The 12,424-nt window shown below is 48.3% G+C and overlaps 1 pseudogene; it reads right to left on the bottom strand.

The window, feature by feature from the left end:
* Nucleotides 1-210: 210 nt before the first annotated feature.
* LOC107526065 (spliceosome-associated protein CWC15 homolog pseudogene) lies at nucleotides 211-6,800 on the bottom strand (annotated as a pseudogene).
* Nucleotides 6,801-12,424: the final 5,624 nt, after the last annotated feature.

Raw genomic sequence — 12,424 nt, 5'->3', positions numbered from 1 at the left:
ACTAAAAGTTAAGAGAATTGAGCTCTAGTTCTATTTAAGCCGCTAAGTGCTTTATGTTTCAAATCACACGTCTTTCTGGCTCTCATTCTTTCTTTCTCTACAGTGGTGGTGTTTGCCGTTGTGGAGGGGCTGTGGTGGGGCTGATGTGGTGGGGGGGAGATGAGGCAGTTGGGTCAGGCTTGGTGATGATGGTGGTGGTGATGGTGTCGGTCAGGGTGGTGCTGATATTAGTTTGGGCATAATGGTTGTGGTGGAGGTTGTGGTGATAGGCATGGTTTTGATGGTTGTGATGGTGGAGGTGGTGGTGTTGGGCACAGTGAGGGTGGTTGTGGTGCTGAAGGTAGAGATGGTGGGGTGGAGATGTCAGGAGAGGTGGTGGTGAAGGAGGGGTTGATCTAGGTGGTCTCTAGGCTCCTTTCAGATCTACTATTCTCTGTTCTTTTATTTCTGCTGCCATTTGTGTGGGCTGTGGTTGTCCACTGAGGCTACCAGTGGAACTGAGGAAAAAAGAAGAAAAGATTCAAAACTAGCATTGCTGAGTGCTCGCGCTCACTTGGATTCTCTTTGCAAGTTCTACGTCTGCATTTTGGAGCCCTTTCCTGTTCTGCAGTATTTGTGGAGTAGGAAAAAAAGTTGAATTAGGCAGGCTTGATTGGTCAAAGAGTCCATCAGACATCTGCATCTTCTACCAGACTCCCAGAATTGAGACGGAAAGGACAGCACTGTGTTAGAATTTTGCCACAAGAAATTTGAAACCTGGGAATGTGCGAGTCGGAGTCTCAAAAAGGAACAAATGGTACACTCCCATTAGGTTAATATGAGGTTTCACTTACAAAGGGATGTTTACAGAGGTGTAGTCAGGGTGGAGGGGAGACAGAATGGATTGTGCAGAAACCTGGGCTAGAAACAAGGGTTACCATCCCTATGCTTGCTTATGAGAGGGAGGGGTTGCCAGCACCCAGGGAGGCCCCTATGTGTGGAATGGAGCCTGCCTTGAGAGGAACTCCTGTGGAGGGTCCCAGCCAGCAGAGGAGATTCTGTAAGGACGGAGCCAGTTTCCTGGATCTCCCTCTCCTCCCTCTCTCCGGTCTCCTACCCGGACTCCCCACTGTCCAAACTGTTAACCTAAAAGTAAAAGGCCTTTCAAAGTGAGAGGCAACGAGCATTTAATTAAGATTTTAAAAAAAAGCTATTCAGGAGGTGCTGATTCCTGGTAGAAACAATTAGGAAACAAAGGCAAAGGGTCTTTATGAGAAAGGGAAAGGGAACAACTGCATCAGTAGAAGGAAGGCATTTCTACTGGTGCAGAAAAGCTAACATCATAGTGATGCTAATTTAAAGAATGTTTAAAAATTTTTTTCAATTACAGTTTATATTCAGTATTATTTTGTGTTAGTTTCAGGTGTACAGCATAGCGGTTAAATAATCATATACTTCATAAAGTGTTCCCCCCAGTATTTTCGGTACCCACCTGGCATCATACAGTTATTGCAATATTATTGACTATATTCCCTATGCTGTACTTTACATCCCCAGGACTATTTTTTAACTACCATTCTATACTTCTCAATAAAGAATGCTTTTATAAAAAAATTTCAGTCTGGTAATCAATCCCGTAGTCATAATATTTGCTTTTTGTTTTCCTTGCAAATAGTTCTTTGGGACACAATGTTGCTTTAGGACTAGTCCAAAGGCTATTTTGCCCTGTTCTAACATTCCAAAGGCTTGAGGCATAAGATGTGAGAGGCAGTTCCTCTGGGATGTTAGCTTTGACTCCATTTTAAAGTGGCTCCATATATAAATACACGCACACACACACACATTTACAAAACCCAAGCACAACTAGAGGGCAGGGGAGCCCACTGAGGTGGTTCACGCTCATTAGTCTCCTAGGCAGAGGGTGAGATGGAGAAAGGAGAAAAGTGGACCTGGGGGGGCAAGCAGAAGACACCGGGCAGTACAGGATTCAGTTACCACTAATTCCTTCATTCAGTACACATTTTTTGAACATCTATGATGTGCCAGCTAATGTTTGAACGTAGCAGACAAGGTCCTTGTCCTCGTGGAACATTCAATGGGTTATGGTATTGGGTGTGACGTCAGGGCTATTGGGTCCAAAGTTGGAGCAGATGTTTAGTTTGGGTTATCTGCCCAGCCTGATCTCCCTCGGCCCCCAGTGCACAGTCTCATCACATGGTCAAGGGGGCCAGGTCAAAAGACCACCACAACTACCTCTTTTCCCGCCCCTGACCGTGGTGCATCTCTCTCCTCTGCAAGGGGAAGCTTTATTTGAGAAAGTCATGCCACCCTTAAAGACAGGGGCACAACTCTGAGAAATGTGTTGTTAGGTGATTTCGTCACTGAGCAAACATCAGAGTGCACCTACGCAAGCTTAGGTGGTACAGACTACTACACGCCCAGGCTATATGGTACAGCCTGCTGCTCCTAGGCCTGTACAGCTTGTTACTGTACTGAATACTGTAGGCAATTGTAACACTAGGGTAAGTATTTGTATACCGAAACATAGAAAAGTTATAGTAAAAATATGGTACAGCCCTGGCCTGTTTGCTCAGTGGTTAGAGTGTCGGCCCGCGGACTGTAGGGTCCCGGATTTGATTCCCGTCAAGGGCACATGCCTCGGCTGCAGGCTCAATCCCCAGCCCCAGTTGGGGCGTGTGCTGAAAGCAACCAATCAATGTGTCTCTCTCACATCTCTTTCTCCCCCCCTCTCTCTCTGCCTCCCCTTCCACTCTCTCTGTAAAGCAATGGAGAAAATATCCTCAGGTGAGTATTAAAAAAATATGGCACAAAAGTTAAAAAAATGATACACCTGTATGGGGCACTTACCATGAATGGAGCTTGCAGGACTGGAAGGTGCTCTGGGTGAGGCAGGGGTGAGTGGTGAGTGAATGTGAGGGCCTAGGACATTACTGTCCACTGTAGTAGACTCTATAAACATGTACCCTTAGGCTACACTACATTTATTTAAAAGTTTTTCTTTCTTCAATAATAAATTAACCTTAGTTTATTGTAACCCTTTTACTTTATAAACTTTTAAATTGTTTTTAACTTTTTGACTCTTTTGTGACAACATTTAGCTTAAAATACAAACACACTGTACAGCTGTACAAAATATTTCCTTATATCTTTATTCCATATTAATAGTATGAGTCACGTGTTGCACTACGAGCTTATGAGGCCTATAATGTCAGTAGGCAACAGGAGTGTTTCAGCTCCCTTATGATCTTACAGGACCCTGTCATATGTGCGGTCCGTCGTGACTGAAGCGCTACGTGGTGCATGACTGTACTGTCATTTGCTGGGTATGGGTCCTGAGCCCCTAGACCAGGGGCAAGGAGCTCTGGGTTCCCATGGTCTGAAGGCTACCTTGCACTTAGTAAGTACTTGTAGCAATAGATTCTCAATCGGCGTTTGAGGCATGGGTGATAAATGGTTTTATGCTCTCACAAAACATTGTGCTCTTTCTTTCTACTTTTGTTCATGCTCCCTGTTTATCTTTTCCCCCGTAACTCACTGTACCTTTTGCCCAAGACCCATGTCCCCCAGGAAGCCCTCATGGTCTCCAGCCCACAGCAGCCCAGCCCTTCTGTACTGATGACAGCCCAGTACCAAAGTGTCTCCCAGTTGTCCCCTGTGAGTAGCACAGGGCTCACCTCCTTGATCACTGCGAGCTAAACTTCAAATCCAGGACTGAATTTCAGGGCCATGTCTCATATATCCTTTGTGTTCCAAACTTGCCACTGCCCAGCCCATAGCAGATGATGCGAGAGTAAGGATGATGGTAGTAAAGGGCCATCTCTGAGCACACACTCTGGGCCAGGGACAGCAGAGCCCCTTGGCTTGGATTATCTCATTTAATTTTCACAACAACCCAGGAGGCTGCAGCATGGCATTCTGACTTAGTGGATGTATAAACAGGTTCAGAGAGGTTTTCAGTGACTGGTCAAGCATTCCACAGCTGGTAAGCAGCAGAGCCTGGCCTTGACCCCAGGCCATCCAGTTTCAAATCCTGCTCTCATAACTCCATTATGAGCTATCTCCGCATTTCTATTCTGGCATTTTCCTCCCCACTATCTACCCCTTTCCTCCCCCACTCAGCATCTAGAACAGATCTGGGCACATACAAGGTGCTTAATAAATGCATGTAGATTGACTGTTAGATGAGGTACACACAAGTGAGCAATGCTCATGAGACCCTGGCCTTTCTATTAGCACTACAGCTACAGGAAAGCCTTTGCAGCCAGGCTTCACCCACAGGAGCGAGAGTGTCACCCTCCAATAGCTGACAGCCCCTTTGTCTCCCAGCCTGAGGAACTGGCTGGGTTTCCAGCCATCCCAGGACGTTGCTCTTGACAAGCACCCTTTGCTTCCAGAGCATAAACAACATACAGAAAACCCAAGTCCCTCTTTCAAGCCCTGTGAATCAGAGCAACAGGGGCCCATAAAGTTCGGTTATGAAGTGTCACAGTGTCTGAAACAACTGCTTCTTTATTGCGTAAGCACACGCCAGAAATCTGTTCATTTCTGGGCAGGGGCTAATGGAAAAAGAGAAAGATTTTCCATGTATTTATTATGTGAAACATAACATACGGGGGATATGTATGGCGATATGTAATTAGACATAAAACAAGCCAGACTTGAGGAATTGCCAAAAACCTGTGGCAGGATAATGAAACTGCTTTACGAGGCCTTGAGTGGTATCATTTCTTTCACAAGCAGTCTCTGTAATCGACTGCCCCGGTAGCCTGCTGAATGGAGGCCTTGCTGTGGAAACTCAGAGCTGGGGTTCATTCGGGAGGATGCCTGGCTAGGCACCGCCCCTGATTAATTCCTGCGTCCTTTCCAAGGCAAAGATATATTCATCTTGAGGCCCTGGCAGCAAAGGAGCTGGATAAAGAAAAGGTGGGTGTGGACGGGCTGAGGCCCATCCCAGGCAGAAGGTGATGGAAGTGAGTCCCTGGTTTCCCCAGCAGGACTGGGCTGGACTGTCATCTTTCATAACCCACCAGCTGGGCCAGTGGGGGGTGATGGCAGCTCCTAGTTTTGGCTCTGCTGCTATTTTGCTCTGTGAACTTCCCTAAACCATGGGAATTCCCTGCGTCTCAGTTGGGAATGCAACTCATCCAAGACACCTATGCACAGGGATATGTGCCAGGTGATTGGTAACTACAATAATGGAGAAGATCTTGGTGTCCTGACCCTTCCATGATAACTCATCTAGCATAGCATTCATCGCCATAGGTTGGTTTCAAGTTTTTCATGAAAAACATGCCAGAACAAATCCTTGTGATTTTCCTTTTAAATATGCAATGTTTTATAAACTGCATACATTCCAACAACGAAGTTGGGGGACACAGATTTGGTTATTTAGATTCTTTAAAATATTTATTACAAGCAGACTCTTTTTCCATTATTAAAAAGAAAACATATGACAGGAAACATTTAGAGACTGGAAACTGGATTAAACCAATTCCTAGGTCCTTATCAAAGACGGTACCAATCAAGGAAAATATATTTTGGAACTTAGAATTAGGGGAGCCTATACATAATTTAAATGGGGCGAAACAGAACAAAAACTAACCAAAATAAAGTCAGAATGATCGTTTACATTTTACAGTCTTTAATTAACTACATAAACCTGTACCGTTTAATATATTTCTCCATGAGCTTTTTGTGAAATTCAGATCGTGGCGCATCGCTGACAAAGCTTTTGTCTGTCTTCGGCTCATCCGCGCCTTTTGCACAGCTCTTGCAAACAGCATCATCTTCCCACCTCCTGCTAACTTTGAAGACCCGAGGCCGGGTGGGCGGCGGGCTGAGCAGAGGGCTCCCACTCCCAATGCCTTCCACACGTCCTTCCTTCTCCAGCTCTTGCTCTCGCTCCTTCCTGGCCTGCTCTTCAGTTCTCCCTTTTCTAATTTTTCTGCAACAACCGCAGTATCATCATCATCGCCCTCTTATTCTACACCTTCACCTTCCTCTTCCTCACTGTTAGAGGGTCGTCGGCATCAAGGCGGGCAGCGGGAATCTGGTCCAACCGGGGCTCCTCTGACGCTGCGGGGAGGCTGCGTGGTCTCAGGCTGGACGATCTCTATTTAAGTCACGGTTCTGAGCCGCTTCGGGGGCATCCTGAGAGGCCTGTCTACATCTCCTCTCGGGATGAGTGGGTAGCTCTCTACCCGAATAATGCTTTGAGGGTTGGCTCCAATAACCTCCTTTGCCTCTCCCTCCTCTCGCAGGTTCAAAAGCTGGCCGGGCTGCTGTTGTCGTCTTTTATGGTTGGCTGAGGTCCGATTTAGCAGCCTCCAGAGATCACACAAACACCGTTACAACTCTTGGTTTTTGTTTTTGTTTTAATTAACACAGAAGGTCGGCTACATGTACACCCGGCACTCAGCAGGTATGCAAACTCTTCTTTGCCCTTGCAGGTAGCTCCTTGCCAAACCTGCCATCCTTACTTCCTGAGGCTCCCCCACATCTGTTCCCAACACTTCCTTTCCCTCTGCAACTGCCCTGGCTCAGCTTCCCAGTGCTTCTTTCCGAAACCATTACAACAGCTTCTAAACCTGGGCTGGGGTGGTGAGTCTTCTCTCTTCGTCTTCCCATCCCCAGCCCACATTCTCTCTCCATCTTTCTTTGTTCCGCTTCGTGTCCCCAGAAACTGACCCCTGCAGTCTCCTCCATGAGGACTTTCTTGCCTGAAGCTCTGCCCACTGCTCACGGAAAGCCCCAGGAGGTGTGATGGGGGTTCTTCTTGCCCAGTTCCTGCTCTGGGCCATGTCCCGTTAGTGGTCCCCAAAGGCCTGTGAGTCCTGCTCTCACAGAGTCTGGTGATGCAATTGCCAGCCCTTGCCCGGCAGGCCAGCACTGATAGAGGCTTCCCGCGGCTGCCCATCTCTGGGCCTTCTCATCTCTTACTGGCCCACCCTCCCCTCCGTAGGCAAAGGGCTTGCCCATTCAGTCATCAACCCTGCTCCTGCCAGAAACCAGAGCGTACACACTGTTCCTGCTCCCAGGCTCACCCCTTCCCTGCGTCTGTTGACTGCACACGATTCAGGATTCCCGAAGCTGATTCCTGACTGTCTCTACCAACCCAAATATCCTTGCCTCTCCACCGTCTTTATTCAGTACAACGTGGCCAATGTTCTCCTCTCTGATCTGCTTCTTTCCTCTTTCCTCTGTCCCCTTTCCTCCCAGCACAGCCAGCCTGCTTCCTCTCCCCACATCTCCACAGCTCCAAACCCTACCTGTCCTTCAAGGCTCAGTTAAAATGTCACCTCCATAACGCTTGCCTCTCGTTCCAGCTGGAAGCAATCTTCCCCTCATCTCAGATCCCCAGGGATGTTGTCTGTTTCTCTCTTGGTTGCTTATCACCTCCCCAACTCGTATTAGAATAATTTATATACAAGCCCCATCTTCCCTTCTGGGCTGGGTCTCGTCTATCTTGCGCTGACTCTGTGGCCTGGTTATTAAACGTGTGTGTTCTGGACAAAGCCACCCGGCTTCAGAGCCTGGCTCTCTGCTTTTTAGCCACAGGAACTTGCTACATTATGTTACTTCTCACAGTCTCACATTGCTCATCTGTGAAATGGCAGGGGGAGGGGGACCTAACACCTGTCTTACAGGCTTGCTGGAGGATTACATGAGTTAGTACATAGAGAACACACTTAGAAGGGGGTCTGGCACATAGTAAGTGCTCCATAAATGTCAGATCTTTTCTCTTCCTCATCTTATCATCACTGTAAGTAGCACATGGATAATTAATTCCATGTGCTGTCAGCGATGCTGTGAGAGGAGGTGGAATGATAGAATAGAGCCTTAAAAACAGTCCTCATCAGAACGATTTTTCTAGATTGGTCATGCTAAAGAACATGACCATTTCCAAAGCTAGCTTCATATTCAGAGACAAAGTCCAGCCCTGTCATTAAGACACTGGGCAAACTGGTGCCCAGAGTGCTGGGTGATTTGCCCAAGGCCACACAATGAGTAGCCAGAGCTGGGGCTTGGGCTCAAGCTTTCTTACTGCAACTGTTTTTTTCCTGTGCTTGTCCAGTTTCTGCATAATCAGAGTTTTCAAACTTCCAAGCCCTAAGAGAAAGTGACGCTTGTGGGACTAGCCTGGAGAATGGGACCCCCAGTGGACAAGTAGCAAAGACCCATGACCTTAGGGATTCCCTGGGACTCACTGGGCCTTCTTATAATTTGGGAGTAGAATTCAAGGGTCTGGAAACCCTGCCTCACGTTTACCTCCTGGAACTTCACATCGTGCTCTGGGGAATGGTTTACCCTCTGAGTAAGTTTCAAAACACTGGGGAGCCCTTATCTCTGAGTGAAACGCGAGCATTCTAGGGAAGGGCTGACATAGAGTCAGTGGGAGAAATGTGTGAGAAACAGGCTGGGTCGATGAAAAAGGCCTGTCTGAAAACTGAAAATAGATCTGATCTGACGCCATTTGGGCAACTATTGACCTTGTCATGGAGCCCAAAGCCTTTGGCTGGGTGGGCAAATTAGGCAAGAACATTTCATAGAGTGCTCTTGTGTCTCAGCCACCAGGAATGCGGGCCATTCCTGTCCTTGTGGAGGGAGCCTCAGGGAGAGGAGCCTCAGGGAGCCAGCAGTTGGCCCAGGCCTGTTATGAAGACAGTCGGGCCACCAGCACAGATGCCACACAAGCCAGCTGTGCTGGGTGACACTCATTTCTCAGAGCTTGTTTCCATCCATCATGATGTCCTGTGTGGCAGCGTCTGGGAGGGAGACGGGTGACGTGGGGCACATCAGGCAGAGTGGATGTGGAGGTGGCCTTGGATCTGGGACAGGGTGGGGCGAGGGTTCTCTTTTGGGCATTGTGGATGTAGGAACCAGCTTGGCACTCTTGCCTGTCCTTTGAGATCTCTGGAAAGTCTCCTAAACCCACCAAGGGTCAGTTTTCCTCATTTAAGAAAGGATGTTAATGCCTGCTCCAACATTTTCAGAGTTGTTAAGGGAAGACAAAAGACTGGAGAGGGGGCAGGGGAAGAGTGTGAGGCTTTGAGTCCCTTGAGAGAGGTGAATTCAAGTCCTGGTTCTACCACCGAGCACTGTGTATCCTTGAGAGATGGAAAAACTTATTCTCATTGTCTTCATCTTTACAAGGGGGTCATCGTGAGGACCAAGCAGTGGCACATGTGAGGGACAGCCCAGCTCCTATTCATACTATTTATTAGTAGCAAGGCACAGTGCCAGCCAGGCATAGAGTAAAAGCTCAACTGATGTGAATTGAATGAACAAAGTATGGAATATTCCTTGGAAATTACAAAGGTCCACATAGAAGCAAGGACTGTTATCATAGACCAGGCAGTGGGGCCCTTTGGGCGGCACGTAAGGTTTTCTGCACCTGGGAGACCTTCTCCTTGCCTTCTTAGCATTTCAGGTTGGGTTCCAGCTTACACTAAACAACCCATGCAACTGACTTCCCCCAGGAGGGGCAAGGGCCCAGCTGGGATATGAGTTTCTAGACAGGAAGTAACCTGTGATCCAACTTTAGGTCTCTGTCCAGAATGTTCCATGGTCAAGACACTAGGGCCCCTGGGTACCCTTCCACCAGGCTTCAGTTGTAGGTCGAAACAGTGGAGGGCTTTTTCAAAGGTGGAGTGATTTTTCTGGGAGCAGAGGTGCAGGGAATCAAGAGGAGGGTCTCTTTGGCTAAGGTGGGCTGGCTGTGCTTGGTGTGCTCCTCAGGCCCTGGCTGCCAGGCTGAGTCGGCTGTGAGGGAGGCAAGGATGGAGCTCGATGCATCTTTGTCTCCCAGCTTTGCCCCCTTCCCCCTCCCCCAGAATCAATCTTGCAAATTCCACACAGCAGGGAGCTGGCCATCATGCTGGTCTACAGGGAGAGAATGGAGTTATTGAAAGGAGCTGAGAGGCCTAATGAGGCAAATATGTTAAATAAAGAGTCCCAAGACCCCCCCCATGACTACCATGCGCCAGCTCACAGATGTGTGGCCATATGCACACATGCACACACTTGTGCACATGATACACATAGAGACACAGACTTACTTTGAACAGATATTTACTAAACTTCTAAGGGGCCCTGGCAATGCAAAACTGAATCCAGTTTCATCCTCAGGGAGTTTGCAGCCCAGGGCAGATTGAGGAGGATTGACTTAATCAATGTGGTGGCCAGTGCTCGCTCTTCTGTGTGCAAAGCCAAGGGAGTTCAGGAGAGGGAGAGAGGCATTTATTCTGCTTGTAGGGATCTGGAAGTGCTACAAAGAAGAGATGCTACTTGAGCTGAAGGCTGTTGAAGGATATAAGAGTTCTCCAGGTGGGCAAGACAGAAATCTAGCTAGATGCTACCTCACGCAGGATTTCTGGTTCTTTCCCTGCCCTGCCCTGGTTGGCCTGGGTAACCCAAGCCTATGATCCCTTGAGACTTTGCATGTGTCTGCCCCTGTGAGCCACTGAAGGCCGGGATTGTGTCTTTGTGGCTGTAGTTCCTGCATCATGTCTAACATACAGAAGATTTTCAGTAAAAGCTGAATACGTACATAAAGGAGGAGAAGACATATGAGACAGAGACCAGCAGGTGCAAAAGCAAAGAAGAGTGGAAATGAAGGGGCGCTGAGGCATTTGTCTGGACAGAACACAGGCGTGCAACGACTTAAGACAGAGACGACTGAGAACTGCAGCCCTCAGCACCTGTCACCGACTCTCCCTATTAAAGAACTTTCCTAGACTGAGGAATGAATAGCTATTGTTCGCACATCCTCCCAAAAGCCTATCTTCTCTCCCACCCTGGAGGTGATAAGAGGAGTGTTGGCACAGGAATTGCTCAAGGTCAGGCAGGAACCAGGCCCAGTTTCTCCACTGTCACTGCCCATAGCTTACAGCCTACAGCCTGGTGAAGACCCCCACACCATGGACTGGGGAACCCCTTGCGAATCTGGTTCCCATTAAGGTGCCAGTAAAGAAATTGAGGAGAGTCACATGACAAAGTCAGGCCAGCTGTGAGTAGATTGACAAAGGTCTCAAACAATGGAACCAGTCCCGAGGTTCTGACATGCCTGGAGGGTCTGCAAGCACCAGGGGCTTACTTGATGTAGGGGTGGGTGGGGGTAGCTGGGAGCACTCTTGTTCTTAATGTTCCCCAAAATCACACCATCAAATTACATACCTCACCAACGTGGGGTGCAAAGAGGAGCCCAATTCTCCCAAGGAGAAACAGGCCACCAATAACAGTATTCTGATTAGGGCGATGAGGAAGATAATTCCGGCCCATGCTCCATGGACTCTATCCTGTAAGGCAAGCCCCAGAGGGGGGGACTGTAGCGTGGTGGAGGGCACCCCTCTGCCAGCCTGGACTACATGGCTCTGCCACTTGCTAGACTTTTGAGCTTCGGCTGGGATTTGGTGAGGGTCCTAAGGCCGTGCACAGCCTGGCTCACAGTAACTGTATAACAAGACTAAGCTGCCATAAGTATTCTTGCTAAATTCCTCAAAACCAATCCAAGAGATATGCAGAATCACCCTCATTTTGGGAATGAATAAATCAGAGTTCAGAAAAGTTCATTAATATGTCCCGAGATCACACGGCTAGAGCCAGCAGAGCTGAACCTTGAGCCCACGGCAGCTGACCCAGGAGCCCTCACTTTTGAGCTGTTTTATATGACTTCCCAGCAAGAAATGGGGGCTCCAATCAAACTGACTGGGGGGTGTTGTTCCAAGAGCTGGGGCAAGGCTGCAAACACGGAGAAAGAAGGCAGAGAATGGTTGATGGAAGTGTCAGTAAAGAAATAGGCATTAAAATGTTAGAAGGTTCCAGAAGGGGGTTAAAGGACCAATGGGCACCTCTTGCCCCATCCCCTCTTCAGGTGAGGCAGGCTGGCTGTGGGTGAGACTTGGTGTGAAGTCGGGGCGCTGCTGACGGCTCAGCCCTGTGCTGGCACCAGCCAGTCAAGGCTCCCCAAACGATTTCCTGTTATTTAGTGAAAGTATCCGGAGAGCTCAAACACTCCAGAAGTTTAGATTTTAAAATAATAACAAAATCAGTAAAAAGTTTCAGTCAGACCAACCAGAAATTCAGTCAGGTGGGTTAAATATTTGGGAAACTCAGGCTGCACTACTTCTGTCAAGTTTCATTGAAACTTCTGCAAAATCAATCAGAAACGTGGTCAGTTGATCTCAAAGTCCTGGGAGTCTAGACAGAAGTTCAGGCAGGCCTCACATGCGCTGAGGTGGTGAGCTGGAATTCAGTGAGGTGGGCCCAAAACCCAGCAAGGTCAATCCAACATCCACATCGGTCCAAAGTTCGGTGCCATGAGGCCAAAGTCATTGCAACGTCAGCCCCACCCGACCAGCTGGCATCTTGTAGGCCGCCATCCGGGTGTAGGACTGGGTCCCTGATGGGGAGACAGAGATAGAAA

The sequence above is a fragment of the Miniopterus natalensis genome, chromosome 14 (genome assembly GCF_054644295.1).
Source record: "Miniopterus natalensis isolate mMinNat1 chromosome 14, mMinNat1.hap1, whole genome shotgun sequence".
NCBI classification, from domain to species: domain Eukaryota; kingdom Metazoa; phylum Chordata; class Mammalia; order Chiroptera; family Miniopteridae; genus Miniopterus; species Miniopterus natalensis.
This window is presented reverse-complemented; position numbering and strand designations above follow the sequence as displayed.